The following is a 19,539-nucleotide window of genomic DNA, read 5'->3' as shown; positions in this document are numbered from 1 at the left end:
TTTAGTGTCCTAACACGATTTCATTATCTCTCAATGTCTCTTGCTTCTTTCATAGCCCATCTATACACCATTCTCCAAACGATATTAACTAACAGAAAAAAATAGCTGATGGAATGTAGTGTGGGGTCAGGACCTATCATCACACGTACTTGCTTCTGCTCCACAAAACACAGTGGAGGCACCACGGCCTCAAGCAGCGCAAGTCCGTCAAATGGGTTTAGGTAAGGTACTTTCAATATAGGCCATTTGTGTATTTATTCTTGCACAGAGCTGTAGCAAATTCGAGACGATTCCAAAGAAAATATAATTGACTTTGGGAGAGTAAAGAATAAGGAAGTTTACATCCCATAAATTAATATGAGCAAAAAGTTCCCAGGTATATGAAGCTATGTTAAAGTGTGCATGCATTATATGGACACTTCACCCCATGGATGCAATATGTGTGTCAGCAACCAGTTATAAGCCAACATTCTCCGAGATGCACTGTCAACTATTTGTTTAATGAAGTTGAAAATCTTGCGTTCAAAAGCATCAGACTGCAAGCATAATAATAAAACACTGTCTCAGCATTTGTTTTTTTTTAAAAAAAAATTGTTAATGCTTAATTATTTTTGAGACAGAGACAGCGTGAGAGGGGGAGGGGCAGAGAGAGAGGGAGACACAGAATCTGAAGCAGGCTCCAGGCCCTGAGCTGTCAGCACAGAGCCCGACGCGGGCTCAAACCCACAGACGGTGAGATCATGACCTGAGCCGAAGTCAGATGCTTAACCGACTGAGCCACCCACGGGCCCAACATAGTCCCACCATTTCAAACGTCCGCAATTAAAGATAACACTAAACATAAGCAACACTGAACATCCTATTCTTACTATACCCTTTACCAACATAGTACAAACAGTACAATTTTACCAGAAAGTTTCCCGAACTGTAAACAGCATCCTATGGTAGCCAGTCTCCAAGATGTCCACCAATGATCCCTGCTTCCGGGGATTCACAGCCCCCAGATAGCCTCCTCCTCAACCGTATCAGATTTGATCGGTGTGGTCAACAGAACATGGCAGAAGTCATGATATGTCACTTCTGAGATTCGGCTCTAAGACTGTGGCTTTGGGGGCACTCTCTTGTTTTTTCATCCAATCTCAATCCTTTCCTTTTTTTTTTTCTTTCTGTCTTTCCCCCTTCCCCACATCACTTCCTGTGGGGGAAGCAAGCTGCCATGTTTTGAGCTGCCCTCTGGACACATGGACGTGTTGAGAGCACTGAAGCCTCCAGCCAATAGCCAGTAAGGAACGGAGGCATGCTAATGTCTGAGTGGATGGAGATTTGACTGGTACTCCCTCCCCCACACCCCCACCCCCACCCCCGGTTCCAAAACTAAGTCCAAACTTCAGTAACTTACTGGTTGAGGGCATATCTCTATGACCTCATAGAGATGAATGAGAAAAGCCTGTGTGTACATTTGAAACGGAAAGGGTCACATGCTGAAGAAATAATCACCTCCCTTGTTCAACCCAAATACAAACAAGTGTACTTAAAGGCCACAAGAATCGAGCAGAGCACAAACAAAACCATAAACGGTTCTGTTCTGTATTAGCTTCAAGCCCATCTCGTCTCCTTAACCCAGGAGGAAAAAACACGCTTAAACCCCACGTTTTAGGGGCATGTTAAAAGCACATGGCACTGAATTTCCTGCAGATTTCTTTGACTTTGCATTTGCTGTGCATTTAGAAATTGCTTCTGATAAGTCAATTAGTGCTTTTCAGAAACTGTTAACTTAGGCAATATGTCAAGTAAGCAAAGCATTTTTTAACCTACCAAGGGAACAGAATATGAAACATTCAATTCTGAAAGTTCCCAAAGGTAGAAGTCAATACGCCCTAATTCATTGATATTTCTGCCGCAGATTCTATGGACAAGAAGTCAATATTTCTACCCTAAAACTTTGGAGAGAAGCAGAGTGGATTTCCAAGTGACTACGCATATTTTAAGAAGGCCTCTTCTTTCTCATTCTATCTTCCTCCTTCCCTTGTAGGACTGTCACTGATGACTCCTCTGCTACCATATCCTGGAGGGGACAGACGGTGTCTGGTTCACTTCTGAGTCCCTTTCACAGTGCTTATCACAGAGCAAGTGTACCCCAGACATAACAAATGGTTTGATGTTAACCAAGCCCTTTCTTCCCAGGTGAGAGCCAAGGAGATTATAAAAGAGAACAAGGGCCAGTGAAACAAAAAGTGAGTAACATTCTACAACAGCAAGAAAACGAATACACAGGCACCCTGTGATATCCTCATGAATTCTTGCTTGAGTCAAAGACGAAATATACTCAGCATACTAAAATAGAACAAGAGTGAGTGTGTAACCAAGATTTAGAGCCAAAGCAACATATACTAATGTGCCAGAACAAAGTGGGGATTTTCCTGATTCCATAGAAATCACCCTTCTTTGTACATGTTAGACAATCAACACAAGGAAAGTGCTGTGTTTTCATGGGTAATAATGGGTTGTAGTGAGCAACTTTTCCCATATATGTTCCCACTGAAAAATGTTTTTCCATGAAGAATTTACTGCTCCTCAATCCCGGAATTTGTCTCATAAAAACCACACAGAAATCTCCTCGGTCTTCTAGTGTATGTCATAAACTTCTCATCCCAGGCATCCAGGAAATAGAACTTTATTTACAAAGTTAAAATAGAAGCTGCCATAAATAATTACTGCCAGAAGGCTAAAAATAACTTTTACTCCTAATTACTACTAAAATAATACAAGGAAATGTTGGAGCCGTATTTCCCAGCACTTCCTGGCTATGAAAATGCCAAAGAGTCACTTGGCAACCGTAACTCAAACAACAGAGTTTTGTGTCAATCAAGACAAAGCAACTGGGATGCCTTGGGAGGCGAGGGAGTGGGGGGGGGGGGGGTAGGGCAGTTGGCAGCTCCTTTATGAACAAGATTATTATCTGTACTCTACCCCGGCCCTTTCGTATTTTTATGCTTTTTCCCCCAGATCACTTGTTAATTTCCCATTAGACTGAATCAAGAGGAAACATTCTCAAGTATTGAATAAGCATCTGGTCATAATGCAAAACAACTGTGTCGGTGAATCAGCACCTTTTCTAAAATTGAGTTTGACCAATGAAGCAGGCAGTCTGTAAGAACTTTCATGTTCAACAACATCTGTCACTAACGGAGGTATTTCCAACTGCTCTAAATTTCCTATCTGCTAAATAGTTCCCATATCACTAATCAGTTCAGTCTGACTTTGCTAACCCAGTATCTTCTGTGCAATTGGGTACCAAGTACATATTGCCCAGGAGTATGGACTGCCCAGGTTTGAAGCTCACTGTCCCACTTACTAGCTACGTGACCCTGGGCAAGTAACTTAATGGGATTTTCAGCGATGGCAAAGAGGAGAGAAGAATGGAACCTATTTCATAGGGTGGCTCTGAGTATTGAACAAGGCAAATGAGCATCCCACATACTTGGTGCAGTATTGGACATAAAGTTAAGTGCTTAATGAAAGAGTGATGGGCCTCATTATTCTTGCCATTTTTTAAAGTCTTATTTCTGCTGTTAATATTATTACTCTTCCAAAACTATGAGGACTGACCTCCTCCAATAAATGTCCAGAGGCACACTCACATGTAAAAGCTTGACTACAGTCCATGCGTTGATAGGCTATGTTATCAAAAGGTACATTTATCAAGCCCAGACATATGTGCAGGTCCATGAAAGGTACAGAAGAGATAGGGTATGGGCTTTACATCCTCAGAATCAATCATGTGTGTTCTCTGGTGCCGTTTTGAGTCACCAAGCTGTTTCTCCCAATATTCGGCATGGTAATTATTTTACATCTGCTATGAAAACAGATTCCAATTCTCTTCTTAAACCCAGACTCTTTCACCCTCCGTAGTAATTCTCAACTTCTCCAGTGGTAGAATTCACAGGATAAGGGATGAAAAGAACTTTTAAGAAATTCATCTCCACTCCAAAGAACAAAACCATAGCCAACAGGGATTCTATAATTTACTCATGTCCTTATTCAAATTAAGATATGGAGACACCAATAAGGGAAACCAGGAAAGCTGTAGGCTAAATAGCTCATCCAGAAGAAAAAAAAAGGGGAGGGTTTGGCGGCTCTGAAATGAAGTCTTCTTCATAAAAGCAGAATTCCTGCGGGGCAAGTCAGCTGATTGGTTTTTAATGGAGTGCAAAGTTTAATCCCCTTACAAACTAAATCGCACCTAAATCAAATCGGAATCCCTCCAGCCGACTGTAAAAAGAATCTAAGAGGGTACCATCCCTGTCGCTTCCCTAAACATCTCACACCTCCATGCTGTGGCCATCATTCTATAAAACACAGAAATCATTTACCGGTAACTCTTTGAGTCATGATTTACATTGAGCCAACTGCTTTTGGGGAAAAATAAAATAAAATAAAAAAGAAATTGTCTTCTCTTCCTAAGGTCAGGAATAATCCAGGGCTTTTTTGAAACAACACAAGAGACAATATACTTTGAAAGAGGGTTACCAGTCATGTGAAAGTCAACTTTCATCTGTTTTGAACTTAGCAAAAATAAACCAAACAGTGGATGTATTTGAAGTTCTCACAAACGGAGAAAATGATCATTTATGTCAATGGGTAGAACTTATCTGGCCATGGTAAAAAAAAAAAAAAAAAAAAAAAAAAGAGAGAGAGAGAGAGAGGAGAAGAATTGACCATTCATTGTGAATCTATTACGTGTCAAACAGTGATGTTTTATGTAGACTGTCATTTACTCCTCATAACAATCCAATGGTGAGAATATCGCTGTCGCCATTTTAGGGATTATCAAAGAAACGGATATTCAAAGAACTTGAAAAGACTTTGCCAGAGTACTGCAGCTATTAGTGACTCAGCCACCAGAGACCAAAAACCCATCCCTGGTCTCTACACTATACCATTAACCTACCAATGGACCAACCTACCTCACACAGGTACACAGACATTAATTTTTAAGCAAGTTCAAAAAATTATTAACCTGGATGTCGGGAACTCAAAGTGCATCTTGATATAGAAATAACCGTATAGATGACAGACACGTCGGCCACTTTGCAAACAGGTAACAAGGCCAGAATTTCACAAAAGCGAACAGCTGAATAGCCCTATTGCTGCTGCAGAATTGTTGGTTATTTGGGCTTCCTTTATTTTCTCAGATAAGGGGTTTCGGTCTGTAGGAGAAGGAAGGTGAAGAATTGCAATTAGTGATTCCAGATATTAGCCAGGGATGATCTGGTTGCAAGAATCAAAACTCAATTAAATTAGTTTAAGTAAAACAGGAAGAACATGGGGATTAAGGCCGGGACTGGCAAGCTGGCACGAACAGATATTCCAACCTCCAGCTCCGAGGGTTCAGTTCTTGCCTTTGCACTGATCTGTGAGGCTGCTTCTTTCTTCTCTCTCTGAAGATAATTTTCCCTGCCTTTCCACACTCGGGGGGCGGGGGTGGGGTGGGGTGGGGGGGTGGAGGGAGGGTCCACTTTTATCATGTCCCAGTTCAAATACGTCCCTGAAAACAAAAATCTCTGAATACATTGGCAAATATCCTTTAGAATATCTGGCTCACTGGAAACTTTGATTTCTTTTCTGTTCCAGCAGCAGAAGAGGGCTCTTCAAACACTCAGCTCACAGACCTGTGTCTTAGTCTGCTCAAGTTGCTACAACAAAATCCTATAGACTGGGTGGCTTGAACAGCACACATTTATTGCTCACAGTTCTAGAGACTGAGAGGTCCAAAAGGCAACTGTAGACAGCTGCCTTCTCAGTGTGTCCTCAGATGTACACTGAAAGAACTCCGGGTCTCTTTATCCTACTGTAAATCCCATCATGGGGACCCACTCGCCTGACCTCATATACCATCACATTGCGGGTCAGGGACACACACGTTCAGTCCATAACAAGGTGGCTCACCAGGACCTTGGTTCTCAGTGTCTCTAAGGGAGTCCCAGTCCCACACTTCCTGGCCTCTCCTTCCATCCATAATCTTTCTTCTACTGCTGACACTTCTTTTTTCTCTGTTTCATCACCTGGTAAAGCTCTAGAAGAGTTGTTGGCCAAAGACTTTGGACCAAGAGTAGTTTGGGCACCAAAAGGTCTAACAGCAGGTATACAGCTCTGGAGGGGTCTCAAATGCAGCAGCCCGAGAGCAGATTTAGGGATCGCCCATCCCGGACTTTTTTCAGGCACCATCACCTGATAGCAGTTATCTTGGGCAAGTCACTTGTTCCTTTTCATGTTCATGGGAAGATCTGAGTAGATGAACCCTCAAGTCTACAATTCTGCAACCGTGACACAATGTCAACTTGCCCATCTTCCATTCATTTGACCTGAAGTCTATATAACTAGACTGAAGGCTTAAGCTACATCTACCCTCATATTACAAATTTCCTTCTCTCCATACTTGTGAACACAGATTTTTAGTTCTTGAACAATCACCATCAATCAAAAAGGTTATGTTGTGTTTTATGAGCTCTTTACTGCAATTCGCACTTCAGGGGAGTCATTTACTCATTCATCTCTTTGGACCATTGCTTAGTGGCATGAAGAAAAGGGTAAAGGCATGGCATAACCTCAAAGGAAGCTGAACTTCAGGGGAGAGAGAAGACTGATCACCATCAAAGGACAGCAGAGAGAACTGGCAGCTCTAAGGAAGGCTAACCATCATGGCAGGCTAAAATACCTTTAAAGTTCGGAATTATGGGAAAAAATATCAGTGATGATGTTTGCCAAATTTCTAAATGTGTCTGAGAAAGCCAAGTCCTTACCAGACCAGCTCCAATAAGCTGTCTTCTAGGGGAATTAACAAGTCACAAAGATACACAACAAAATTGAGCATGAAGGGAAATAGGGGAAGGGATATTATTAGTTGGATCCAGGTCTAGTTCTTATCTTCTTGCTACAAGTGGGGAGGGGAGTGGCAGAGAAGGTAAGAGTTTTAGACATCTGTCACTCATGATGCCATATTGCACTGGAACAAAGGTGATTCACAGAAAGTCCAGCCAGCCAGCTGTGTGGGTCTCCCTGGTCCTTTCATTAATGCCCATCACCATCCTCACATAAGCCAATAAAAGAAACCCATGGTTTGTATGATTGAATTTTCCCCACCTGTATTAGCTGGAATTCCCCAGAGAAACAGAAATCAGTCTACCTACCTACCTACCTACCTACAAACCTACCTACCTATCTACCTATCTACCTACCCAAATATAGACAGAGAGCAATTATGAGGAATTAGTTTAAGAGATTAAAGAGGCTGAGAAGTCCCGAGATCTGCCATCTCCAAGCTGGAAACCCAGGAAAGCTGGCGGCATAATTCAATCTGAGCCAGAAGGCCTGAAAATCAGGAGACTGTTGGGGTAAATCCCAGTCCAAGGTCAAGGGAAGATGAAATGAGATGTCTCAGCTCAAGGAATGAGGAAAATAGAGGGGATGGTGGTGCTGAATTCCTTCTTCCTCCACCTTTGGTTCTATTTAGGCCATTGACAGAATGGATGCCCACTGGGGAGGGCAATCTTCTTTACTGAGACCACCAATTCAAATGCTAACCTTTTTCAGAAACACCCTCATGGCATGCTTATAAATAATGTTTAATCTGCTATCTGGGAAACCTGTAGCCCAGGCAAGTTGACAGGTACAATTAACCATCATACCACTTACCACACTAGGACATGGTTGCACTCTATGCGAATAGCTTATAAATTGGGGTAAGGAGTGATGGGGGTGGGGCAGACTAATTGTGAAGTAAAGGCAACTCTAGGCCTCCCACAGGCAAGAAAATGTGCTGGGAGTCTAACCAAATAACAAGAAGGATGATCTGTGAGTTTCTGCTTTTCTTCATGAGTGTCTTCATACCCATGTTTTTGCTCTACTCCCACACTGCCCTCTTGACCCATTCACCGTGGGGTTCCCAGCTGGCCTCCCCAGGGCTAGGCTTCCTATCCTTCAATGGTATTTTCAAACCAGATATCTTCTCCTGACTGATTCCATCACATCACTCCCCTCTCAGAAACCTGATTCAGTCTACATCAAATACCTGGACATAGCATTCAAACTTCCTGTTCTCATTCCCGTCAAACTGGTCTCACTCCCACAGACAGCATGCTCGTTCCTGCCTCTCTGCCACACTCCTCTTCTTGAATACCTGACTACCTGCCCATCACTGGCTTGAACCTTCCAGTCCTTCAAAGTCAGGAAAGGTCCCCCATCTTCGTAAAAGTCAGCTGTGACCACTCAGATCCTCCCCCAGGGGATGGGCCCTTCCTCAAACATCCACACTGCCATGTCAAACAAGTTTGCGAGTAATGATGTGTTTTAATACCTTTTAATCTTGTGTCTCCAGTCAGACCGTCAACTTCTGCCACTCAACCGGTCACATAGGCTCTATAGGTGTTTAACAACTGTAAGAACGAATGACTATACTTGGCCATATGACCTACACCCTTTATCTCTCATAAAACAAGTCACACAAGGCAGTACCGATATTTCAGCCCAAGTATTAGTTAAATGGTGTCCAGTGGTAGCACTTGGAAAAGTTGTGAGGTGATAACACAGGCAAACTCTTACCTTCACGGGGCAAGGCACGTAAGTAAGAAAGACAACATCTAACGTCTATATGGTCAATTGAATATTCTGGACGTATAGAGGATGGGGAGACAGTTGTCATGCGCACAGGCCACGAGAGGATGTGAGGGCAGTGGGATGGCAGGCAGAAAGCAAAAAGAGGAAAAAAAAAACAAACGAGATTTAATAACGAAGACGAGCATGGAGACATCTGTCCACATCTCAGCTTGGATAAGGGTAAAGGCAAAGAAGGGAGGAAACAGGCACAAGACATATGTACAACCTGGGACCCCTTTAGCTCTGTCCCCCAAATAGGAGTCTGTGCCTGTTGGAGTTGCAGCAAGAAGGTGGGGGCTGGCTTGTTAACCCGTTGGTTGTAACTCCAAGGATCTGAATGGATGCTATCCAGTCACTGACTCCAGGTGTTGTGTGTGGGTTCTGGTGGTGATTCATTTGTTCATTTGCTATTTTATTAGGTGTTTACTGTTTGTTACGTTCCCTGCCAGCTGATGTTACGAACCATACAAGGCCCTGGGCTGGCCCTTCAGGTGAAAATAAAGGCTGATGAGAAGGAAGGAAAACGGTAATGTGAGAAAAGCAGGCAAGGACCCTGTGGGTGACCCTCTATGTGTCCAGAGAAGAAGGACTGACTCTGGAGGCCGTTGCTGAACTAAGAATTGGTTGGAGCCAGCTTTTAAGAATGTTAAATTGTTTGGGTTTACAGTATACATTTTTTTTTTTTTTTTGCATTTCACTGTATCTGACATCAGGATAATAATAATAGCAGACATTTAAATAGCACAGGCTGTGTGCCGTGATACATTTTCAATGCTCTACAAGAGTTCATGAGTCTTTACAATGACACAATGAGGTAGACACAATTATCAGTCCTGTTTTAGCGAGGAGGAAACGGAGGCACGGGAGTTAAGGCGCTCACTCGAGACCACAGGGTTTGCCAGGGGGAAGCCCTAGTGTTCACGCCACGGAACTGGGCTCCAGAATCCCCTTTCATCAGCAGTAAACTTAAGGGAATATGCACATGTGTGCATCGAATATATCCACCCCCAAACAGCTATTAAATCAAAGTGCATCTTAAAACCAAGGGCTCCTTCAGATCATAGAACCCTGCACTGCCTTGAATTGGGGTGGGAATCCTATGGGGTTTAGCAAATATTTATGTAGCTGTGGAGGATTAAGACACAAACAAGATGTAGTCACTCCCTGTAAGGAGGTCAACGTGTAGTGGGAAACCCAGATAAGTAAACACCTCATTATGGTGCACTGGGCTAAGGGCTGTGGTACTATTTCTATTGTGTCGACAAGCTCGTGGGCTGCTAAAAACAAAAGGATTCAGTCTGTCTGCCAGGTCTAAAGAGGCCTCACAGCGCTGGTAATCACTGAGCTGAGTCTCAACACAAGATACATTTCACTCGGGCTAGCAGAGGATTGTAAGCATTAGCAAAGACCTTCCAGGAGATAGTCCTACAGAAAGCTAATAAGGGATAATCATGAAATGGAACTGTAATAGCACCTAAATTCTGTTTTGGTCTCTCTAGTCCTTCCTCTCCAAGGTTTCTGAAGAGGGGCGCCCGGGTGGCTCAGTAGGTTGGGTGTCCAACTTCAGCTCAGGCCATGATCTCACAGCTCGTGAGTTCGAGCCCTGTGTCGGGCTCTGTGCTGACAGCTCAGCGCCTGGAGCCTGCTTCGGATTCTGTGTCTCCCTCTCTCTACCCTCCTCAGCTCATGCTCTGTTCTCTCTCTGTCTCAAAAGTAAACAAACAAACAAACAAATAAATAAATAAATAAATCAGGATTCTGAAGAGCCTAGGTGCACAAAAAAAGCCCAAGCAAGGTTAGCTAATATTTTCTTCTGAGCTTCCTGCCCGCCTCCCAACCTCAACCCCTACTATAAAGTCAGAAGCTAAGCTAGACCCGTGGAAAATGCCTTCATCTAGGTTAGGATGGTTGAAATACCCTAGAATCCCAACAGCGCAGAACCCAAACCACAGGTCTCAGCATTCTGGTTTGATGATCCAGGTGTAGCACTGGAGTCAAGACAGAGCATTTGAGCACAATGGCCTGGGCAGCATGAGAGAGAAGAGAGCCTTCCAGTGAGGAGCCTGGGTCTCTCCTGTGGCCCAAAGCACCCCCGGGCAAGTAAATGGAAACACAGGATGTGGGTAAGAGCGAGAAGCAGGCTGCTTACAGGACTGGTCCTGATCCTCAGTTCCACTCCTGCCTTGTGCGGTCCTCTGGAATTTTCATAATACATGCACTGGGACTTTGTTTTTTTTTAAAGATACGGTATAATGAAATCTTTAGCCACTGGCAGTCCTTATGAGAGACTGATTTATAGCACCCGTTCCTTCATAGAGTGGAACAAGCCAGGTAAAGGGGAACCTGAGGAACAAATGGGTCTGCATCCCCCACAACACATGGAGGCATAAAACTCTGCCATGCATGTAGGGAGCCAGTCTAATTCAGCATTGCAGAGCATCTATTCGGTGAAGAGTCAAAGAGATGAGGTCATGTCTCCCGGTCAGTCTGTCTCCCCATTTGGAAACGAAGGAAATCATCCTGAGATCTTAGTAGGCAGCAGTTATTTCTGACACTCTAAGCATTTTTTGGTCCTAGCTGGGAGGAGACACAAGGCTTGAAGGAGGACGGGATTTCACTGCCTAGCTCTGTGGCCTCACGCAGGTTACTGACCTCCCTAACCTCACTGTTGTGGATCGGGATGTCAACAAAATGGCGGCAGTGCCTACCTCCTAGGGTGGTTGGGATGAGCCAGTGAAAGAATGTATGTCAAGTGCCTCACGTGAAGCCTGGCACATGGAACTTGTTGGTTCTTTGTGAGGGCCTACTGTACAAGGACAGTCTCTGCCCTCAAATTCTATCAGACTGGGCATAATTACTGTTAGTTGCAGTAGGGTCAGTGCAGGAACCAGAATTCACCCCACGTGTTTTCAGCAGAATGGGTTTAATACAGGAGTTGAGAGGCTGACAAATTCACTAGAAAGTGAGAGATGAGCTTCTTGGAATGAGTCCCAGAACAACCCAGAACTGGCTTAGCACAGGGCCTGCGAACGTAGAGGCCCAGCTACAGCCCTGGCAGGCGTCTGAGGCCCCTGCTGCAGCAGGAAGCAGGAGAATAGACTCAAGAGGCTGTGCTTAGAGACTGGAGATCAGATCAAGATGTGGCCACTACCCCCACTGCTTCCTGACAAGCAGGAAGCTACAAAAGACCAGAAGCCAGGGCAAGAAAGCCATGACCTTGCTGGGCAGTAAAGACAGCCAGAGTGGAAAAGAAGCCCCTGTTTCTCTTCTTAGAAATCTCCTATGAGAACTTCTATCAGTGGAGCCTAATTTATAGCTTGGAATTTTAGCTGCAAAGGAGCCTGGGAAATGTAGTTTCTAAATAGTCAACCATGCATCAAGCCAAAACGCTAGGACTCATGACAGACGGAACAGAATTTTGTAAACAACTAAAAATCTATTTCTTTCAGTACAAGATGGAGGAGAGGGTATGTGAAGGCGGAGAATAGTATCACTAAGCCCCCGAGGAAGGAAAAAGGAGTCAGCAAGAACAACGGGATGACCACCAGGAAGGAGGATAAGAAGGACCCTATGAAGAAAGCTAGAAACTGGGTACCTGACATTGTCTAACAGTGGAAATAAAGACCATTTCTGACTTTCCTATTTTCATCCTTTTGGAGAGTATAATTCCTTCTTCAGGATTCTTCTTTCCTAAGTGTCCCCAAATGCTGTTGAAAGTCTCATTAACTTGTCTATTGTTAACGAGAGCATCATTAACTGGGTCCAGAAAGAACCGGAGGCCCCTTCCTCAAAGGCCGGCTCTGCATGGAGCTGGTCCCCACGAAGTTGTACCACATCATCGGCTTAGTTCAATTAACGCACAAAGGAGTTGTTAGTAATTACCTGCCACTAGGTTTTCTGGATTTCTCTTCTAAAATGCCATGTCTTATTATTATTATTATTATTATTAATCAAGGTATGCTCTTTGAACCAAGATTGCTTAGAGTTGAGTACGGAATGGCAAAAGGAAAGCAGACCATAGGTGGCAATTAGGTGTTTACAAGGAAACATATTTTATATCTTGAAGTACAAGCCTCTGATGGCTGACGCCATTTTTCTTTGTGCCCATGGTACAGGGAAAGGCGCTAGCTCTTTACTGGTGAAAATGGGAATGGCAGAAGCAAGCAAAAAGACACTATTGTTTTCATTTTGCACTAAGGTCCCCAGACAGAAGCAGGCATTTCTCACATTTGCTTTCTCAAGGCCTTTATTGTCCCAGCTTCCTGTTAAAAATCAAGCTAGTGATGGCAGACCCATGCGATCCCATTAGAATACTGAAAGCAGTGTATTACAGTACCAGGCAGGAGAGTGAGGGCCAGACAATAGGTATAATAGGAAAGTATTAACCCCAAATGAAATCGACAGTAAGCTGCAAATTGCAGAGCCCGGGCTCCAGCCAACACAACGAAGACACAAGTTACCATTGATGGAGTTTCACAAGCAGGCAAGATCGGAGAGGCTGAGAACAAACAGAGAGGAGACAGAGAGGTTCAGGGACCCCCAGCTTTGTTCCTGCCAGCTCTCCCAGGGAATTCACCACGTCTCTCTAATTTACATTAAGTTGGCGCTATCAGAGACAAGCATAGCCCAGACACTGAAAGAACAGTTTCGAACAGAGCTATTTGGACGAAGAATGCTGGATCCATCAAGTGGAGAAACATGCTCGGAGCCTTTAATCTTTTGTGTGCATGCCCCTGTGTGCATTATCAGCCATAACATCTAATGGTGACTCCTCTCCTTGCCTGAGCAGGGGGGAGCAAGAAGAGACTGTCTTTCAAAAAACAGAGAAGATGAACTTTCGGGTCGGTTTCTTAAGGGCTTCTGGCTAGATTTCCTCCACCCTTCAGCGAATCTAAGAGGTTGTCGGCCAGAGAAAGATCAGCAGGTAAACATATAAGAATAAGGGTGAGTGATTCTTCAGCTGGGCCTTGAACATGTCCCAGCGGAAGAATTATGCTGAAATATTTCCAAATTACTAGAGAGCGTGTTTCTAAAGATGTAGACATACAACCATAGGTTTACAGCCTCTGTCCACATTAAATGTTGCCTTAGAGAAGGCAGGCCATCCCTTGCACAGAGACAGACTCAAAATTCCCCATAAAGGTATTTATTCCAAGAACACAAAAACTCACCTTCCCCACATCCTCCTGCCTGGAACAAATAGCAAACCTTCTAGAAAGAGAAGACACATCCTAATGATCTGAGGTACACAAACTTCTCAAAATCAGCCTAGATATTTTCAGCAGAGAAGATGGGTCTATTTATACACCCTTAACTGAAGTCAGGAAGTGGGAAACTGTAAGATTGTTCCCGTCAAACAAAAGACTTTTGCCTTAAGACCTATATAAATAAAATCATAAAATTTTACTGAAGAGCATAAAAGAAGATTTGGATAAATGGGGACATACCGCATTGCTGGACAAGAAGCATCGACGTGATAAAAATGTCAATTCTTCTCAAATTAATCTACAAATTTGGTGCCATCTCAAGTAAAACACCCACGGTTTCTTTCATGGAACAGACAAGGTAATGCTCTGGGTTTCTGTGGAACAGAAGGTGTCCAAAAATAATTAACAATAATTTTTTTAAAAAATGGTTTAAGGGGCGCCTGGGTGGCGCAGTCGGTTGGGCGTCCGACTTCAGCCAGGTCACGATCTCGCGGTCCGTGAGTTCGAGCCCCGCGTCAGGCTCTGGGCTGATGGCTCAGAGCCTGGAGCCTGTTTCCGATTCTGTGTCTCCCTCTCTCTCTGCCCCTCCCCCGTTCATGCTCTGTCTCTCTCTGTCCCAAAAATAAATAAACGTTGAAAAAAAAAATAAATAAAAAAAAAATAAAAAATGGTTTAAGTAAAGCTATATGAAATAGTGTGTGATTAGCACAAAAAAAGTCAATGAAAACAGCTAATCACAATAATGTACTAAATATCTCCCGTGTATGTACGTGTGTGTGTGTGTATCTGTGTTTTGTGTGTATATATGGGAAATTACTTCCAATTAGTCAGGGGTGGGGCACCTGGGTGGCTCAATGGGTTGTAAGTATCCAACTGTGGTTCAGGTCACGATCTCACAGTTCGTGAGTTCGAACCCCATGTCGGGCTGTCTGCTGTCAGCACAGAGCCTGATTCAGATCCTCTGTCCCCCTCTCTCTCTGCCCTTCCCTACTCATGCTCATTCTCTATCTCAAAAATAAATAAGTAAACTTTAAAACATCAAATTAATGGGGGAAGGAGAATAACCAATGTAAATGTAGTTTTTTACCTGTCTTAGGATAGATGGGTAAGAAATATAAGGTCTATCCATACCTCCTAATACAATCCCCCCAAAACAATCAAACAGTATCATAAAAGCATTAGGAGATGCAAAATCTAGAAGAAATAGAAAAGACTGACAAATATAACTGTGCAAAACAAACTTGTGATCGTAACAAAATACTGTAAAACAAAAAGACAAAGAATAGATGAGAAGAGAATATTTGGAACATGTATCAGAAAAAGGGATAATACCTCACAATCTAGAAGTAGGTACTGCAAAGCAGTAACAGAGAGCACCATAGTCAAAATGGCAGAAGGTTTGAAAGGCAACCATAGAAGAAACTGGGCAGATGGAACGGAATCTTCCTTGACTCTTCTTTCTTTTTTTTTTTTTTTTTTAAGTTTATTTATTTATTTTGGGAGAGAGAGAGAGAGACAACGTGAGTGGGAGAGGGGCAGAGCGGGGAGAGAGAGACAGAGAGAGACAGAATCCCAAGAAGGCTCTGCATTGTCAATGCAGAGCCAGATATGGGGCTCAAACCCACAAACCGTAGGATCACGGCTCGAGTCAAAATCAAGAGTCGGATGCTCCACCTGCTAATCCACCCAGGTGTCCCTCCCTTGACACTTCTCTGTCACCCAGCCCTACATGCAATACATGACCAGTTCTTTTCTCTCCAGTTCCACTGTCAGTACCCTAGTTCAGGGTCATCTCTCTCTCCCTTCTACCCTAACAGCCTCCCAACTGAACCCCTGGCAACTAGTGAGTCCTCCACACTGAAACCAGGCAGAGCCCGATGAAACACATCACCCCCATGCCTGAATCACTCCTTCCATTACTCTTGGGGGTGAGAACCGAGTCTCAGCAGGGTCTACAAGGCCCTACAAAGTCCGGCTCTTACCAGCCACTCTGAGCTTGTCTCCCATGGTGACAGATTTACTCTCTGGATGTTAGCCTTGTTTATTTTTCTCAAATGCATGTACCTCCTCCTATCATGAAGCCTTTTACCAAGCAGCTTCCTCTACCTAAAAAGCTCAGCTGTCCTGGACCCTCTTTTCCCCTCACGCCTGTAGAGGCCAAGGGCAGGCCACTCCTGCATTGAAACACAGTTTTGAGTTAAAGGCAATTAGAGCCCAGGGGATTCAAGAAGGGCTCTTTACTGCTCCCCCCTGCACCTCCCCCCCAAGGCCTAAATTTACACGGGAAAGGAGAGCTTATACCAGGAAGACAACTATCAACAAAAGATTCCTCTCTACCTGAGAGACTACCTGCTTCATAAGGCAACCTTTATTTTGCAAGCATCTCCTCTCACATTCTTGCTGATGTATCCTCAGACCTCACCCCTCTCCTTGGCTCAGGATGGCCTCTAAGCCTCGTGGAATTTTGTGTCTGTGCAAACCCCCCCTTATGTACAAAACCAAATTTGATTTTCTGTCAACTCGTCTCCTATCAATCTGATTCTTAGTCCAGCTAGATGGACCCCAAAGGGGAAAGGAAGTCCTTGCTCCTTGACATCCCTCTCTCTTCAAGGCACCATCTATCTTCTTCCTGAAAATCTCAATTCAGTGTCATCAGTTCTTCCAGAAAACCTTCCCTGGCATCTTGGATTAAGCCCTTGTCCCCAGCACAAAGTATTATAATACGTACCTCTCCTTCATGGATGGCATTGCCACATTTGTAATGTTACAGGATTCTTTAATTGATCTCTCTCTCCTGCACTAGGCTGTTAGGCTCCCCAAGAAGAGGGACCGTGTCGGTTTTTGGTCACCACAGTATCCCATTGCCTGGAACATAATAGATGCTCAATATATAATGTTATGAACAAGTGAATTTTTAATAAAAATGCATATATGTATACTTATATATACATAAATTTATGTATACGTATAATTATATATATTTGTATCTATCATTCATATTTATGTGTCAGATGGAAAGTGCTGGAAAGAGCACATACACTCAGTGTTAGCAGAATTTTTCACTGGGGATTTTTGGAGATTTTTACTCAATTTCACATTTTAACAGTGAGTATCAATTCCATTGGGAAGCTAAAAAAAATGAAGTTATTACCATTCGGAGGAAAATACTCAAAGGTAAAAATTAAAGCTATGTAGCAGCTGGGAAACTTAAAAAATTATCAGATTTGAGATGATGATTCTGTATTCCTTTGTTGTTTTTCTGTTTTGTTGTGTTTTTGTTTTTGTGTTTTTTTTTTTGTTTTTTTTTTATGTGAGTTGGCTAAAAGCCACTGCCCAGGCCAACCACTCACCTACAGCTGCAGGATTTTCAAGTCACCTCACAGCTTACTACTGCAGGTTAACTTCTCTTGTCACCTCAGTTTTTTTTACCCTTATCTGTTGTTGTTGTTGCTTTACTATTGTTATTAGTTCTTTCTTTCTTTCTTTCTTTCTTTCTTTCTTTCTTTCTCTCCTCTTTCTTTTCTTCCTTCCTTCCTTCCTTCCTTCCTTCCTTCCTTCCTTCCTTCCTTCCTTCCTTCCTTTCATTCAGCAAAGCTCATTTTAATTGCTCACTGCAAATACCACCTACTTACCTGGCAACACAGACTGTCCTCCGCCTGTTTGAAAAAAGCGAACCTAATTAGCAATAATGCTAAGAAGAAACTAGAAACAAGAGGGTGGAGGAGGCAATGGAAAGAATAATTGAGAAAAAGTATTTTAAACAGTTTAGAGCAGGGCCCCCAAAAGGCCAAGGTGGCCCTGAGTTTTGAGCGATTGTCGGGCTTCTTAAAGGTGAGGCTTCTCAAATAATTACGGTAGTGGAGCCGGAAAAGGTGTTAATTGACTTGGGGACTCAGGCGGCTTTTCACTTTGCATAATTTACTCCGAGGAAATGAAAGACAGTTGTGGGTTATCCCATTTGAGTCCATCACTACAGTAACCCAGGAAGGGACTAGCGTTGTGACAAAAGAAAGTTAATGAAACGAGGATTTTTGATTAAAAGTTTTAGATTCTGGCCTCAGCATTTGTAGGATTTCATTCCCCTTGCAGCGCTGAAAATGATCATGCCCTCTACCACATTTTAACAAAATGAAAGCCATGTACCAATTTTAAATCTTGGAGACCCTTAGCAACCCAGGCATTTGCTCTGATTTTTATAGCTATTATGAAATTATTGCAAATCTCACCTTAAAAAATTAATAAGTGACACTCCGTGAGCATAATTACATTGTTCATCTTTCCATAATCCATAATTCCTCTGCGTGTAATAACATGTGATCGGTCCTTCTGTAACCCAGCTGCTTCACATAATTGCTTGCTGTCCTACTGAGAAAAACTTTTAATAAACGACACATTAAGCAAAATTGCGCAACTCTATTCTCTTAGCTACAAAATCAGAAATGGTTTTTCCCCCAGAATTGAATCCTATGATTCTTTCTCCCTTTTCACAATAGCATTGGTGGGTTGGGTAGGAGTGGGGATTCGAATATTTCAATTAGAACCCCCACAGTTCTCCAGGAATACTACCAGGATTTTGCGACTAATTGAAGAAATAGATAACACGTGTCTTTCCTGCAGCGGCTCTTATTTCCTTAATGGACATTTTTTCAGCAACTTTAAGACATGTTTCCCTTTTGAAATACAACATCACATAATGGGCCCCATCTGGAATGGAATGTGCACAAACTAAGAAATGGGGGAAGAAAATCTTTTTTCCTTCTTTCTTTTTCTTTTGGTCTTTATAGCTACTGTACTATCTATATATGTTACCATGATAGAAAATGAGCAAAGCTTTTCAATGACTAGGAACTCCAAATCTTGAAGAGGCTGATATCCAAGGGAAAAAAAAAAAACATCTTGTGAATTTTGTTTTTCCAGAAGGGAACCGTTTTGTTTTCTATTTAGCTCTATATTACCTTCATTACTGATAGATTGGCTTTTTTTTTTTTAATATCCATTTGGAATAACATCTGAACTTTCTAACCCCCTTCTTCAAATTTGGATGAATTCTGTGGTGAATGAATCTTTTCTTTCAGTCAAAAAAACATGGAGAATTTCATGAGGAAAAGTATTCTCTGAAATCTTATCCTAGTGTTGGGGTAAATGAAGACTTGGACAAAGCAGAAGGATTTAAGACCTAGGGACAGAAAAATATTAAATCAGAGCTGCTGACTCCCTTCATTCTGTAATGATTTCCTAGGTCTGCCATGAGAATTGCAGGTATAATTTAAAACACCAAATACCCTGTAGTGCGTGAAAGCCAAGGCCCAACCCTGGAAGTATGGACCAAAGATGACATGTGGGAGGAAGCAACAGACAAATATAAGATGAGGGGATCATTCTCTTGAGAGCGAAACCAGAGAGGGATTCCTAGTCCTGTGTGGAAAAGGGCCCTGAATTTCAAGTCATGGCAGTGGGATAAAATATTAGGTGGTTAAGGGACAACTGGGAGGCTCAGTCTTCGGCCCAGGTCATGATCTCCCGGCTCATGAGTTCAAGTCCCGCGTTGGGCTCTGTGATGATGGCCCAGAGCCTGGAGCCTGCTTCGCATTCTGTGTCTCCCTCTCTCTCTGCCCCTCCCCTGCCTGTGCTCTCTCTCTCTCTCAAAATAAATAAACATTAAAAAAAATTAAAAATA

This window comes from Lynx rufus, unplaced genomic scaffold (genome assembly GCF_022079265.1).
Source record: "Lynx rufus isolate CCGP_SWC_20201006 ecotype Redwood Valley unplaced genomic scaffold, mLynRuf1.p SCAF_1, whole genome shotgun sequence".
Classification (NCBI taxonomy): domain Eukaryota; kingdom Metazoa; phylum Chordata; class Mammalia; order Carnivora; family Felidae; genus Lynx; species Lynx rufus.
Note: the sequence above shows the minus strand (reverse complement) of the source record.